General features: G+C 45.8%; 1 protein-coding gene and 1 long non-coding RNA gene across 20 annotated transcripts in view; one reads left to right on the top strand and one right to left on the bottom strand.

Moving 5' to 3' along the window:
• The window catches only part of fray (oxidative stress responsive kinase frayed), a 274,312-nt gene that overhangs the window by 173,204 nt on the left and 87,943 nt on the right, over positions 1 to 13,165 (top strand). The gene's annotated exons all lie outside the window — the stretch shown is intronic.
• The window catches only part of LOC129387267 (uncharacterized), a 73,580-nt gene that overhangs the window by 26,330 nt on the left and 34,085 nt on the right, over positions 1 to 13,165 (bottom strand). For 10 of the 11 annotated variants that reach the window (XR_011892861.1, XR_011892860.1, XR_011892859.1 and 7 more), the window contains one exon: positions 6,688 to 6,789. This is a non-coding gene — a long non-coding RNA (uncharacterized lncRNA). Of the gene's footprint in view, positions 1 to 6,687; positions 6,790 to 7,502; positions 7,667 to 13,165 lie in introns of those variants that run through there. The other variant, XR_008614531.2, reaches the window with a different exon arrangement.

The raw sequence follows: 13,165 nt of genomic DNA, 5'->3' as shown, positions 1-13,165 counted from the left end.
TCCTATTAAAATACATCTAAAACGCAGAAGTGGTTCTTTGAGATAACCATTTTGCCGATTTTAATAAAATTTGTTGTATTTGAGAGAGAAAGTTAAATTCTAGTCACTATTGAAAGCGAAATTTCGATATAGAGCCTCAATTTTTTTAATGGAATTTCCAAAAATTGGTAAGTTAAAAAAATACATAGAAGCACGAAGTTTACAAATTAGTAGCTCTCCCCCTAGAACACATATCTCACTTCTGTAAACTGCATCCTTCAGAGCTTCGAAAGCGGATAAATTTGATATCTCAAGTTATGTTGTAAGTCACTTTGTTACATTGTTTGCAATGGTATTGCAAAATCTCTACTCACGAATTAATGGTCGATTTCAGAACAAGTGTAATGCATCAATTTTGTCCGCTTTAGATGTGCTATTAGATGCAATTTACAGAATTTTGATATCATTTTTCGTTGCTGAGTTACAGAGTTGTAAACTTGATAGTTTTGTTTCCTGAAAATCTGCAATTTTTGTCAGTTTTTTAGTAAAACATTGACGACCTAAATCAAAACTTCACACTAACAGACACGATATTTTAGCTTTTCCTTATAAATGCAACAAACCTCATCAAATTTAATGCAGCGATTGCCGAGAAAAGCTATTTCTTCTTTCCCATGTATTTATATTTTAGAAGGGAATCCCCGAGCTAAAGCTTCCTCTTAAAGGGCCCCTCACCAGGCCCGATAGCAAATCTTGGTTATACGTCGGAAGTCGTTACGTGTCCTCTAGGAAGTGTTATACCGCAAAAAAATTTCAAACCGGCTCATTAAGAGGCGAGATATAAAGATTTCAGTGCCGCGAACCCATTATTTCACAAGGCGAGCTCCACTGCATAGCGAGACACTCTCTCCGTTCGCCTCATCTAGCCTCCGCAAGCGCAATTCCTTCCTTGCGTTCTCTCATACCGGACCTCGAGGATCGCGTGACGCCTACGTCACGGGCCCCGCCTTTATTTTTTTTTTCTCCTCGCTTTATTTTTCTTATTTGGCACTGCGTACTTTCGCTGACTAAGTCGCTGACGGCGTTGCGCGCAAGCTGTTGTGTTGTCTCGTTTCGCGCACCACACCATTTTGCGCGCTGTGCACAATGTCACATGACTAGCGGTGTAATTCAGTGCTCCACGAATACTTAGGCAGAACAAGCGGATCACAGAGCATGATCACGCTCTGGAACACGGTAGAAAATGGCATAGTTTCGGTATCTACGCACGTGACTGCACGATCGTGGAAACAAGCAGACGAAGCGGAAGTACATCTCTCTTGCTTCGGTGCGAAGTAAAAAAAAGAAAAAAAACACACAGACATTCCGTTTGTGTGTTTTATTATTTCTCTAAACTTCAATTCATCAATTCAAGCAACAGATAACACAAATTACATGATGTTGCGTTGAATAATTCTCAAAGTCACGTGTCACCACGAGCGACGTCGCACTTCGGACCCAACTACGTAGGCGTAGGGACGCGACTACGTCACCGTCCGGCTTGGAGCACGGTCGCCGCGAGAGAAAGGCAAAATAGCGTCCGGTTTAAAATTTCAGACCTTTCGGAGTCACGTAGTGATGTAGTAATTATTTGTAAACACATAATCGTTATCGCGCAATCTATGCTCAGCTCAAAGTGGCCAGACCTGGTGAGGGGCCCTTTAAGACCGCTGTCCCGAAAGTAGTTCAACACCCGTATTCTTCAGCCGTCATCAACTCGAATGTCTTCCTCCACTCCACCGGGCTGAGCACAGCGGTACCAATCGAGTGAAAAAAAAAAAAAATACGGCAGAACTCATCTCACAATGGCTCTCGACGGTAATGCGAATAGCTGTCGAGCAATGGAGGGACAGACCATATTGCTGAAGTCACGTGGTAATTCTGTAATTCTGAGACTTTCGTTGCCTCGGCGATATGTCGCATGCTCCGATATCGTCCCACTTAGCTATGGCACTCGCGTGCCAAGGTCGCCCGTTTGCATGGAGGCGTGACGACGGCGATGGAACGACGAAGAAGAATTGATACCGATCGAACGACAAAGGCGTATAACGACGACAGCATGACATGACGACAATGGCATGTCGATTCCTGAATTATGAGGATGGTATATTGACGACAACGTGACGACGACGTGAGAACAATGAGATGACGATGACGGCATGATGAAAACCGGATGAAGAAGCAGGAGATCCGATGGTATGACAACGGATGCATGATAACGTCTGCGTGACGACGGTGGCATGACAGCGGTGGCATAATCACGATTGAAGGACGATAACATGATCACAATAGAATGACGGACGAGGAATGACGTCGATGGATCGACGAAGGTGGTATGACGACGGCATCTTGACGACAATGGGATGGCGATGATGCCATGACGAGAGTCAGATGCCGAAGTTACAATGATGACAATGCTACGACCGCAACGGCATCCCGACGACGGTATGACAACGAATACGTCAGACGACTGTATGAAAACGATGCAGTGACAAGGATCGCATGACAACGGTGTAAGGACACAGGGATGACAATGAGTGTCTGTAATCTGTATGCGACGATGACCATGACGTGACGATGACGGCGCCATGACGAAGCTGGAGTGATGATGATAGCACGAGTACGACGGCATTATGACCACTGTCGGACAATGGAGACGTGATAGCGATTCTGTGACGATGAAGCCATGACAAAGGCGGCCTAATCAAGATTGAATGACGACAGTAAGATTAGAATACAATGGCGAAGAAAGAATGACGACGATGGAACGACGAAAGTGGCATGACGACAATGGGATGATGTTGCTGAAGTGATGACGATGATAGAACGACAGCGTGACGACAACGGCATGATGACAGCACTGCGACGAGAATGGCGTGATGACGACGACATCGCAGCCACGTGACCATACCTAGTGGCCCAAGCTATTAGACAACTTGCGTCGCTGGTTCGGGGTAACAGGCACAGACAGACGAACGGACGAACAGACAGACAGACAGACAGACAGACAGACAGACAGACACACAGACAGACAGACAGACAGACAGATAGACAGACAGACAGACAGACAGATAGATAGACAGACAGATAGATAGGTAGATAGATAGATAGATAGATAGATAGATAGATAGATAGATAGATAGATAGATAGATAGATAGATAGATAGATAGATAGATAGATAGATAGATAGATAGATAGATAGATAGATAGATAGATAGATAGATAGATAGTGCTATTCACACTAAAGATAACCACATGGAAATGGCGGAGAGAACGAGGAAACTAAATAAAGCGAGCCCTCAACGGCAACGAGTCAGAGAGAGAGCGGAAAGCGCAGTTGGTGCGCGTTTCAACGCACTCCCGGGCGGCGCGCCTGTGCGGCCGCCCCTCGCGCTGTCGAGTCTGAGAACGACAGTGGGTCCGCGGCCCCCGTCGGGCTAAGCGAAGTCAAAGCATCGGCGCTGCTTTGTTCACTCGAGGCGACGGGTTCGTTCGCCTCGCGAAGGCGCGCTTTTGCATTCGCGAAGGTGGCCCGGAGGAGGAGGAGGAAGAGGAGGAGGAGGAGACCCGAGAGCACATAGTTCGTCGCGAAAGGTCATGGTCGCACAAATGCGCGGTTGGCGTGCCACCGCCGTATTAACCTATCGAGAGCCGAGACGTGGAGCCAAGAACTGCGGAGGAAGCTAAGGGGCACTAAAAGAGCGATAGAAAAGAAGCCAACCGGCGTAACGTTAAGTGAAAGAAAGCAGTGTGGCATATATAAATGCGGGTAAGTTGAAGTTAAAAGAAAGAAGCGGAGCTAAGCAGGTCGTGCGGTACTCAGCACAGATAACAGATCAGAAACGGCGCAAAAGAGCATTATGAAAGACGGGACCAACAAAAAGCCGCACTAGCTTCATGACGCTCTTCGTAATTGTATTAAATGCGGTGTTCTCCCGCTTGGTGAGTGTAGGCAGACATTTCACAAGTCAGTATCCAAGCCGACATTGTGGTAAAATGTCTTGCGGATTTGTCGTGACTGTTGTACCAACTGTTGTCGCGCTGCTCTTGCGAAATAGCGACGCCTGTTAGTAACGGGCAACAAACTTCGTTGCGATTTTGATTCCTCCGTGGAAAAAAGAAATTGAAATACTTCACACTACATTTATGGAACAGGCACGGGTTCGTAACCAAGATTTTGGTGTTTTTGGTAGTTCCATTAGGAGAAATGTGCGTCAAGGACCACTCTTATTTGGGCCGACCTTTAACCAGTCGTACCTACGAGACTGTCGAAAAAGTTCGATAAAGAATCAACGAGAGTCGTTGCTACGCAAGTGAAAAGGTTTCAGAAGCTGCTGGCATGAGTAGAAGCTCTTGTGAGTGACTTTCTGATCTTGAGTGTGAAATTAGGCATGAGACGCATTGTCACGCTTTTTGTTCCCCGCCTGCTCACAGAGAAGAAAAAGCCAAAAAAAAAAGGGGGGGGGGAGAAAAAGAAGAAAGAAAGCTTGTTTGATTTTGTGCCAGGATCTGAAAAAAAAACCATCGGTAGTGACTCTAAAGGGTTGGGCCGGCGTTCCCCACGCGTTTTATTTATCGGACGGCACACCGCTCGATTATTTTCTTTATTTTTAAAGAAGGAAATTCAGTAAAGAAAGGGGATATCCCATGGTGCACGAAGTGAAGAAGGTTTCGCGCGGGCCACTCTTAAGCATTAAAAGCTCCAGAGTTATGCGTCAAACAATTGCAGAAAAGTATGGACAAGTGTGTTGGTCTCGTTAAAGATAATGTGAAAGAAAACAAGTGCCTCTTGTTCCACATGAATATATATTTTCTGTGTTGGAGACGGTCCAGTTTTTCCTTCTTTTCTTTTTTTTTTGCGAAGAGGAGGGATTTGTGGGGGGGGGGGGGGGGGGGGGCGTAAGAAAGGAACAGACAACGGCTCATGACTTGGGCAGAAACAGCGACCGCACGCACGCACGCCTTAATTAAACCGGATGGTGTTAGCTCGGTTACGCACATGTAACGCTTTCTTCATCAGATGGACGCGATTGAGCTGCGCGAGAAACTTAAGAAATACTTGGAATATGGCCAACAATACAGATGCAGAAAAGCACTTGGGGCTTTTGAAAACTTCCTGACAAAGAAAAACATGTTCTTACTAAATGGATCGTGGTTGACCCCACCATTATATTTTATTTGAATACCCGACGTTGGATAGTATGTTGTATGTGCGAATATCATGTCTGGCGTTCTTATACGCTGTGATCTGTTTTGTGTAGATATGAGCTGACTGTGTGTGCGTGTTTTCAGACTCTTTTGTGCACCTTCACTAATTTGTGGAGCTCTTAGTGTCCTTTTACTTTCTTCAGTGGGTAGAAATTTTAAAATATCAGCACTATGTCACTGTCGCCAGTACGTGTCACTTATTTTGCGCTTCTGTTTTGCTTGCCCGGTGAAATAGAGTAGCCAGAGCAAATAATGGTACCAACCCTTTTTTTTCATTTTATATGAATATTAAATAAACAAAGAAAACTTCAGAAGGGGACAAATCAACTCCACTTACAAAAATAGTCGAAGAATACATACAAGTAACTAAAGTAGCAGGGCATTCGTGGCTCGTAGTAACCCCAAGGCTCCAGCAAATAATTTATCTGGATCTGTCCACTTATATCAATGAACGATTTTGGCAGGGAGCCGCCAATGATACACAGCACGTGATCAATTTTATCACAGAGTTTTAACTCGGGGCACAGTTAACAGCGAGCTCAGCTGCGCAGTCCTAAACGAAAACCTTCCGGTATTCAGCCCCCGACGACTTAACCACCCTCAGCCATGTTTCTGCGTGTCTCCTGGAACCGCTTACATCATACTGCGGGTAGACGCGCTAAAGAAGCGAATATTCTCGTGGAAGGTCGGTCCAACAAACAATTTGCGCGCGCCATCCAACATGGGAGATGAGAAAAAAAAACATCTGCGTCGCAGGTTTCACAAACTGGACCTCCTTGGAAGAGGTATCTGTCTTAAGATCGTTTGCAACATCGCAGTGTCCACTGAGAGAAATTATCTTGCGGCCTTGCACCATGGTGAGCGATTAGCATAAGCGCCAACGTACGACGGAGAAGACGAGAAGGCGATACACACGGAGCTGACTTACAACTGCACTTATTTCCCCAAGTGCACGAAGTATATGCTGTAGATATCGGACATACGAAACTGAAGGAATATAGATACAATAGACACGTTGCACGTAGTCGCCGCTTAATTACGACTGATTATTTCTTCTAAAACGGTTAGGTTTTTCTTTGACATATTTAGGTAGCTAAGGGGTGTGTCGTGGGGCTCAGCAGAAGTGAAGGCGATCGTTGAGGCCTGCAAGATATATATATATATATATATATATATCAACATAAAATTAACACAACCTGAAACCATATCCAATACACACACAAGTTGACAGGTATGACATAGACCGAAAGATCTACTTGCATGCTAGATTAAAATTGCGTGCATTTTTTCTCTCAAGGGGGATCTTGCTTTAAATTTTAGTTCCATCAAATTCTAAATTCTATTAGTATTTCACAATAAATATTACGACACTTGGGCAACTTAAATTTCTCATTCGAAGCATGTCGCGTATTACGTGGCAACAGACTAAGAGCGCGCTTTTAAGAATGAAATGCTTTTACCTTCCGTTGTCGGCGACCTTCAAGTGACCATGAGCCAAAAGCCAGAGCCGTTATCCGGGCAAGTTGACAAGGAAATTTATTCACCCGTTGGCCCGCTTACAACTGTGGTATGAACGTAAAGTACAATATAAGCTATAGCACATGTAATACATCATACTTGGTATAAACAAAACAAATCAGCAAATAAAATAATAAATGGTGTCTGCTTGACACTGGCTTTGCCACACAACAACAACAACAACAAAACATCATTACAGCATCTACGCAATAGCATTATTGTCAGCCTAGAATTTGTGAAAGCCAGCTGGGGCACATACATATGCAAAGTTTCAACTCAGGCAAACAGAATTTGAGCATTATTCTGGCTGCAGAAAGACTTTGCCTCAGGAGACGGTTGGGTACCGCGTAAACCAGCGGCGAAGAAACTCGGCTTCACCGAGTTTGAACACCTGTTCTTCAAGATGACCCCATGCTATCACCCGTAGTTTGCGCATTCTGGGGTACATTGCTCTATTTGACTGCCGAGATCGTTCTGCAAAGTTGCGGAAGCACCACAACACATAGCTAGCGCTGTTGCGAGAACAAAACGAGATCATCCGGGCAATCAGTCAAAATTTAAAAAATATGACGTCTCTGGCCCCCAACACTTTGTACAGGGCCGTATTACATGCGCTAGTTACTGACCAAAAAAGTTACAAAACATATTGCTTCTGAGTTCTTCCTAATGTTTGTTCACAATAACACTCAAGCTTTTACTTCTAGTACGCTGAAGTCGTATTTGTCATTTGCAATAACAACGTTCAAAAGGCAGATACCGGGCACCATACGCTTCATTCCAGCCCCGTACACTTCAGCAGTCCGTGAGTTCCGCGGCACGGGTTTTGCGTCGACTCGAGAGATGGCGCCACGCTGCGTAGCGCCGCCTTCAGCCGGTTTTCTTCTAGCTGGGCAGCATTCATATGGACCAGTGCACAATATGGCGGCGTGCAGTGTGGTGTGGTGTGACGTTGCGAACATATACGCCCATTTTAACATTGTCTAGTGTCATCTCCAACCAATCTGCTTTACTGGTTGCCGTTTCATGCTTACACCTACTCTCGATTTTTGAATATGCAGATTAAAAAGAAGTGACTTCTAAAAAGTTATTGTTTTACATTGTGTTACAAATAAAAACAAACAATCTATTTTTTCTCAGCAGGAAACGAAAGCATTTTTTGTTGTAAGAGTGTTGCAAGTCAATGTCGGCCAAGACGAATGCCTAGCCAATCGCACGCCAACATGATGGCTTGCAAAGAGGCGGCATTTGATCTTGCTAGAGCAGAATATGAGCGAGTTCAGGTCTGATCATATTGTTGAATGCTATTCAACAAGTAAAATGAACTTCTGTGTCCTTTTTTAACAGCGGAGCTGTTTAGGGACTCGCAATGTCCGTTGACCATGGTTGTTGTCAGTGCGCGCGTCTGTGACGCCAGGCCACGGCCGGTCTCGAGGGGTGAGATCGGCCGTGGCCAGGCGAAGGTGGCGTCCCGCATTTCGATGGGGGCGAAATGCGAAAACACCCGTGTACTTAGATTTAGGTGCACGTTAAAGAACCCCAGGTGGTCGAAATTTCCGGAGTCCTCCACTACGGCGTGCCTCATAATCAGAAAGTGGTTTTGGCACGTAAAACCCCATAATTAATTATTTAAGGTGGCGTCACAGATGGCGCCACCGCCACAGCGAACGTTCGCGAGTGGGCGCGCTGCTCTGGGCGAGCCAATCAGCGCGTACCAGGTGGTGGGAGAGGAGGTGAGAGGAAAGGGGTATATAAGAGAGAGCGCGCCCACCCAGACTGCCTTTCGTGCGATGGACGCTAAACGTTTAGGAGGTGCCAGTATAAACACTAGTAATAAATTGAGAGGATAATCACACGAAAAGAACAGATACACAAAAAGGAAATCACAAGGGAAACATGAGAGAACCACAGCTCCGCTGTTTCCTCCGGTTTCACAAGCGTGGAACTGGCTTTTATTTCTTTTATGCAATATATTTTGTGCCCTTGAAACCACTGGCGGCGAGGCTACGCACTCGGCCAGCAAAGTGCATTCTGTGAACGCACCCCGGCCGGAGTGCACTGTTCTGCAGGTCACACTGCACTTGCGACGTTTAGATTTGAAACGTGCAGTTAAACCGTGTGACACTCTCCGTAAGTGCAGCTTGCCCGCTTGACAGGGGTATAAATATGTTACCGATGGGTTTATCGTGGCTTACAGCTGGCAATATTCGCTTTTTCAGTCGTTCTAGCCGTTTTATACCCCTGACACACGGGCAAAACTAAGGTCCTTTCCAGTAAACCCCTTTTGCTACTCTGAAGGACCCTTTGCAGAAAGGAGTTGCGCCGATGACACACGGCACCGCACTGAACTTCTTTAAGTAGTTCCTGCAAGAAAAATACGCCGCAAGAAAAATAGCGCTGGCTGTTAAAGCCACAAGAGAGAAAACATTCTTAAAAAGCTACGTATTTAATTACACTTAGCTACTGTAGAACCTAAAAATATACTTTTTCCATTGTTGATGGCTAATAATGCTTATAGTCGTTTATTTTATTCACGTTTTTGCGTTGTTAGCAGCCATTTAACTTGGTCCAGCAACTATGTGCAGCCGGTGTTTTGCTGTGCGTGCTGTTTATTCTGGCAATGCCCACGTTTCTGTCGTCCTTTTCCACGTCTTTGTCGTCCCTTCCTTTGTGCGCGCAGGTGTAACGCGTTTTATTCAATATGTTATTCCAACAACTGTGGTTTCTTCTGGGTATTTCCTGCGGGCGCTGATTGTGCAGTCTCCATCTCGCGACGTGAACACACCACATGCGCGCAGCAAACAACGGCGACACTGCCGGAATTCAACATGGCGGCACTAGCGACGTTATGCGAGCGTTTGAGAGTATAGCTAGAGGAAATCTTCACTATTCGACAAATTGTATTACCGCTAACAATTAAAACATTTTCGCAATGCAAAAAAAATACCTACGGGCACCATAGTTGTGTGGCAGATTTCCTTCTATTGACGAGTTGTGCACGCTGTGTGCGAGAGTAACTCCTTTTCCGCTCGAAAAGTAGTTGCGCGATCTCCTTTCCCGAAAAGGAACTTTGCCGTAAAGGAGATACTCCTTTGTCGTGTGTCACTGCACTTGAACGCCTTTCCGGTAGATGTCCCCTTACCTAAAGGACTTTAGAGTGCCCGTGTGTCAGGGGTATTAGATAACTAGTGTACGTCACACCCCATGAATCCAGACAGCGACTTATGAGCAGGGGAAAAACGAGAGAATCTTTGTAGGTGCCTTGAATAATATTTTTTTTTTTTTGAGAGAGAGCGTTGACCTATGGCTCCAGAACAAAACAGCGTGCTTGCCCTTCAGAGCTTACGTAAGAGCTTTTAGACATACACCCGCTGTCCTTTTCCAGGTCAGCTGGGCATGCGTCTTACGAAACGCGCAGCCCCTTACTCCATCAGGCAGGGACATCAAACCCTCAGAAAGCCATAAGACAGCCATAAAATGACACAGAGAGAAAGAACGCCTCATTATAAAAATCATGCGCAACCTCACACACAACAAACCTGCCCCTCCGCCAAGCGTATACAGGACAAGCTCCGCGGCCGTTTGCGAAACCAAGGGACGTTCCCCAGAAGCGTTAAGTTGATCGGACAGCGACCCTAACACTGTTGTTACTACTGGTTAGGGATATAGGGATGCATATTCGCTAAAAAAGTACGTACGCTGGATTTGTTCTTAAGAGTGGGGGCCAGTCAATCATGATGACCGACATATCTTTAGCGAGGCTGGCCGGTCAATGGCAAAGAACACTTACGAACGAAATGCTCTGCGAATTCAGCCCAAGACCGCCATCAACCCCCCCCCCCCCCCCCCCCCCCCCGCCGGCGTTCTCCTCATACTCGTTATCTCCTAACAACACACTATGCGTCCCATGCCGCGGGCAACATCACGCTAAATGCGCTTAGCCTCATCAAATTTTCGAAATTAAATGCATGGAGCTTGGTCATTAGTTCAGAGGAATATCACGGGGGGACGCGCAGTGCCTATGGCTCTCCAGGTGCCGCGGAATAGTTCAGTGATCGCTTCGAGCGAAAGAGCTGCGATGAGCGACCGCCCGCCCGCACACACACGCGCACACACACGCGCACACACACTTCTTCACCCATAGCAAACAACGTACATGATGCACGCTCGGGACTGAGTCGCGTTTCCTTTTTCTCCCAGTCTTAACAAAATACGCTGACGTTAAAGAGTCGAAGCAACCGTAGTCAATGTGCACGAAGCGGCTTGCGGTTTCACCGATTTCTACCTATGTTGCCGCCAGGGAAATAGTATACAGATAAATTGTAGTAGCAAGCAACCGCCAGTGTCGGTGTATGGCTTCATCGGAGATAACTTCCGACCGATCATATGCGTGGGCCCCTTTCGAACGACAAGGCACCCGTCGTTCGAACACGCGAATTCCGAGCATATGTGCTGCATATAATTGGTTGCTTATCAGTATAAGCCGACACGATATGAGTAATCTGCACATTCAAGCCTGGTCGAAATGTTGATGACCTCATTTGTGTTCTCGAGGTTAGACTGCTGACGCCGTGGAGGAGTTTCTTAATTTCTTATCTTATCCTTGTCGAGAGTGTATACGGCAGCATTGGCGTCAACGCGTCGATTGGTGCACATCACTCGAGTCTGGCGCGAATTCTCTGCTTTTCGCAATCCACTCTTATCGTTGTTGCTTACTTTTGCGATCCGTACCACTGACCTCGATGACAGTACGTAGTGCTTAGCAGGTGGCAGCATCAGTCGTAGCTAAGCCGTGCACCCCCAGAAAGCCAGAAGACCGTTGCACATTAAGTAATATTAAACAAGTGTGTTACATTTATTTCTGGCCACGGAGATTAAAGTTGTACAATATTAATTAATATACAATTTTATTAATAAAGCAATTGATGTAGTACGTACTTAATTTGCTGAGCTGGCTAAAACTGAAACTTGGCTCCAGCATGCGAAATCGCTACTATGGCTTTTGCGTTAGGGTTCCTGCGATTAAATCTGCATTTTGAGGTATCAAACTCAGCGAATAAAATGTTCTGCGGAAAGAATCGACAGTGATTTACAATGAACGAACGAACGGAAGGTAGAACCAGCAAGCCAGCGAACGAAGAAACGTTTCCCTTGCCAAGCTGTCGACAAAGTTCACGCCCGACAGTCGCCCCCTCCTCCTCTCGACCAGCCATCTCAGCTCGCCCAAACTTTGCACCCGGAGCAGATTATCCCCAATATACGGTAAACGGGCCGCGTGTGTGGTCAGCCGCGCCACTACAGGGCTAAAGAAGACGCGTGCTCACCGTCCCCCCCCCCCCCCCCCCCCCTAACGCATCAAGTCATCGTCCTTCTCGGATCACCCTTGCACGCTTTTTCTCTCGCCCGTAGCATATGGCGCGCGGGTCGCGATCTTACCATAAGTGGGCCACTAACAACTGTTTTTTTTTACTACGAATCGAATACGAATAGTCCAACGCAACCGCCTATTATTTACAGCAGGGATATTTACTTCACTGAAATTAGGTACCACGTCTCTGCGAAATGGGCAGCTATAACTACCAGAGGCAAAGGATCACGTCTGAACACAAGGTCACTAATCGAGGTTCGCAAAACTGGCAGCTTCGTCGAAGGATGAAACACTTATGGCGATAGCAAGTTTTATCGTCGCGCTTGTGCTCCTCGGAGCTCGTTCTAACTATACGCGGGTGGGTGAAAATTTTTGGCTCCCTTAAAAACTTTAATACCACGTGTAAGTCTTCCAATGGCATCGCACAGCCCGTAAAGAGCGGCGGTAGTGAAATTGCATCACTTCAGATTGTGGGCACTAATATTGTTTTGCACTTCTTAATTTTCTGAAAAGACTTAAGGTAAGAAGGCTTGCGCTGTGAATGAAATGCCTCATAATTTTTGTTTGTGCACTCCAAATATTTCAATTTTGTAGAATAATTTAGCCAGCATAAGACCTAGTCCTAGTAACTTTGTTAGTTATATATTTCATCATCTACTTTGAATGTACGACGTAGACAAAGATATTGCATACGTATACCTAAATATATAGGGAACATGAGCACGACGGCGAAAACAAGCGCAGATAGTCCTATTGCAAGAAAAACTGCACGATTAATAACGTAATCACCTGTATAACACAAGAGCCTGGTTGTAAACAAGCTCTCCAAGAAATAGTGGTTGCTGTATTTCTAGCTTTCCAAAAACGCTGAATAAATGATTGGCCCCCAAAAAAACAGATCAAAGTTGTGGGGAAAAAAAGCTCCTGAAAGACTTGTGCACCGTAGACACATGTAAAAGGCACTTCGCTAGACTGTCGAAAATACCAAATTACACACTACAAGCAATAATCTCAGGTTGCGTGTAAGCTTCCACCGCGAAACTGAAAAAAAAAGT

This window comes from Dermacentor andersoni, chromosome 2 (assembly GCF_023375885.2).
Source record: "Dermacentor andersoni chromosome 2, qqDerAnde1_hic_scaffold, whole genome shotgun sequence".
NCBI classification, from domain to species: Eukaryota; Metazoa; Arthropoda; class Arachnida; order Ixodida; family Ixodidae; genus Dermacentor; species Dermacentor andersoni.
This window is presented reverse-complemented; position numbering and strand designations above follow the sequence as displayed.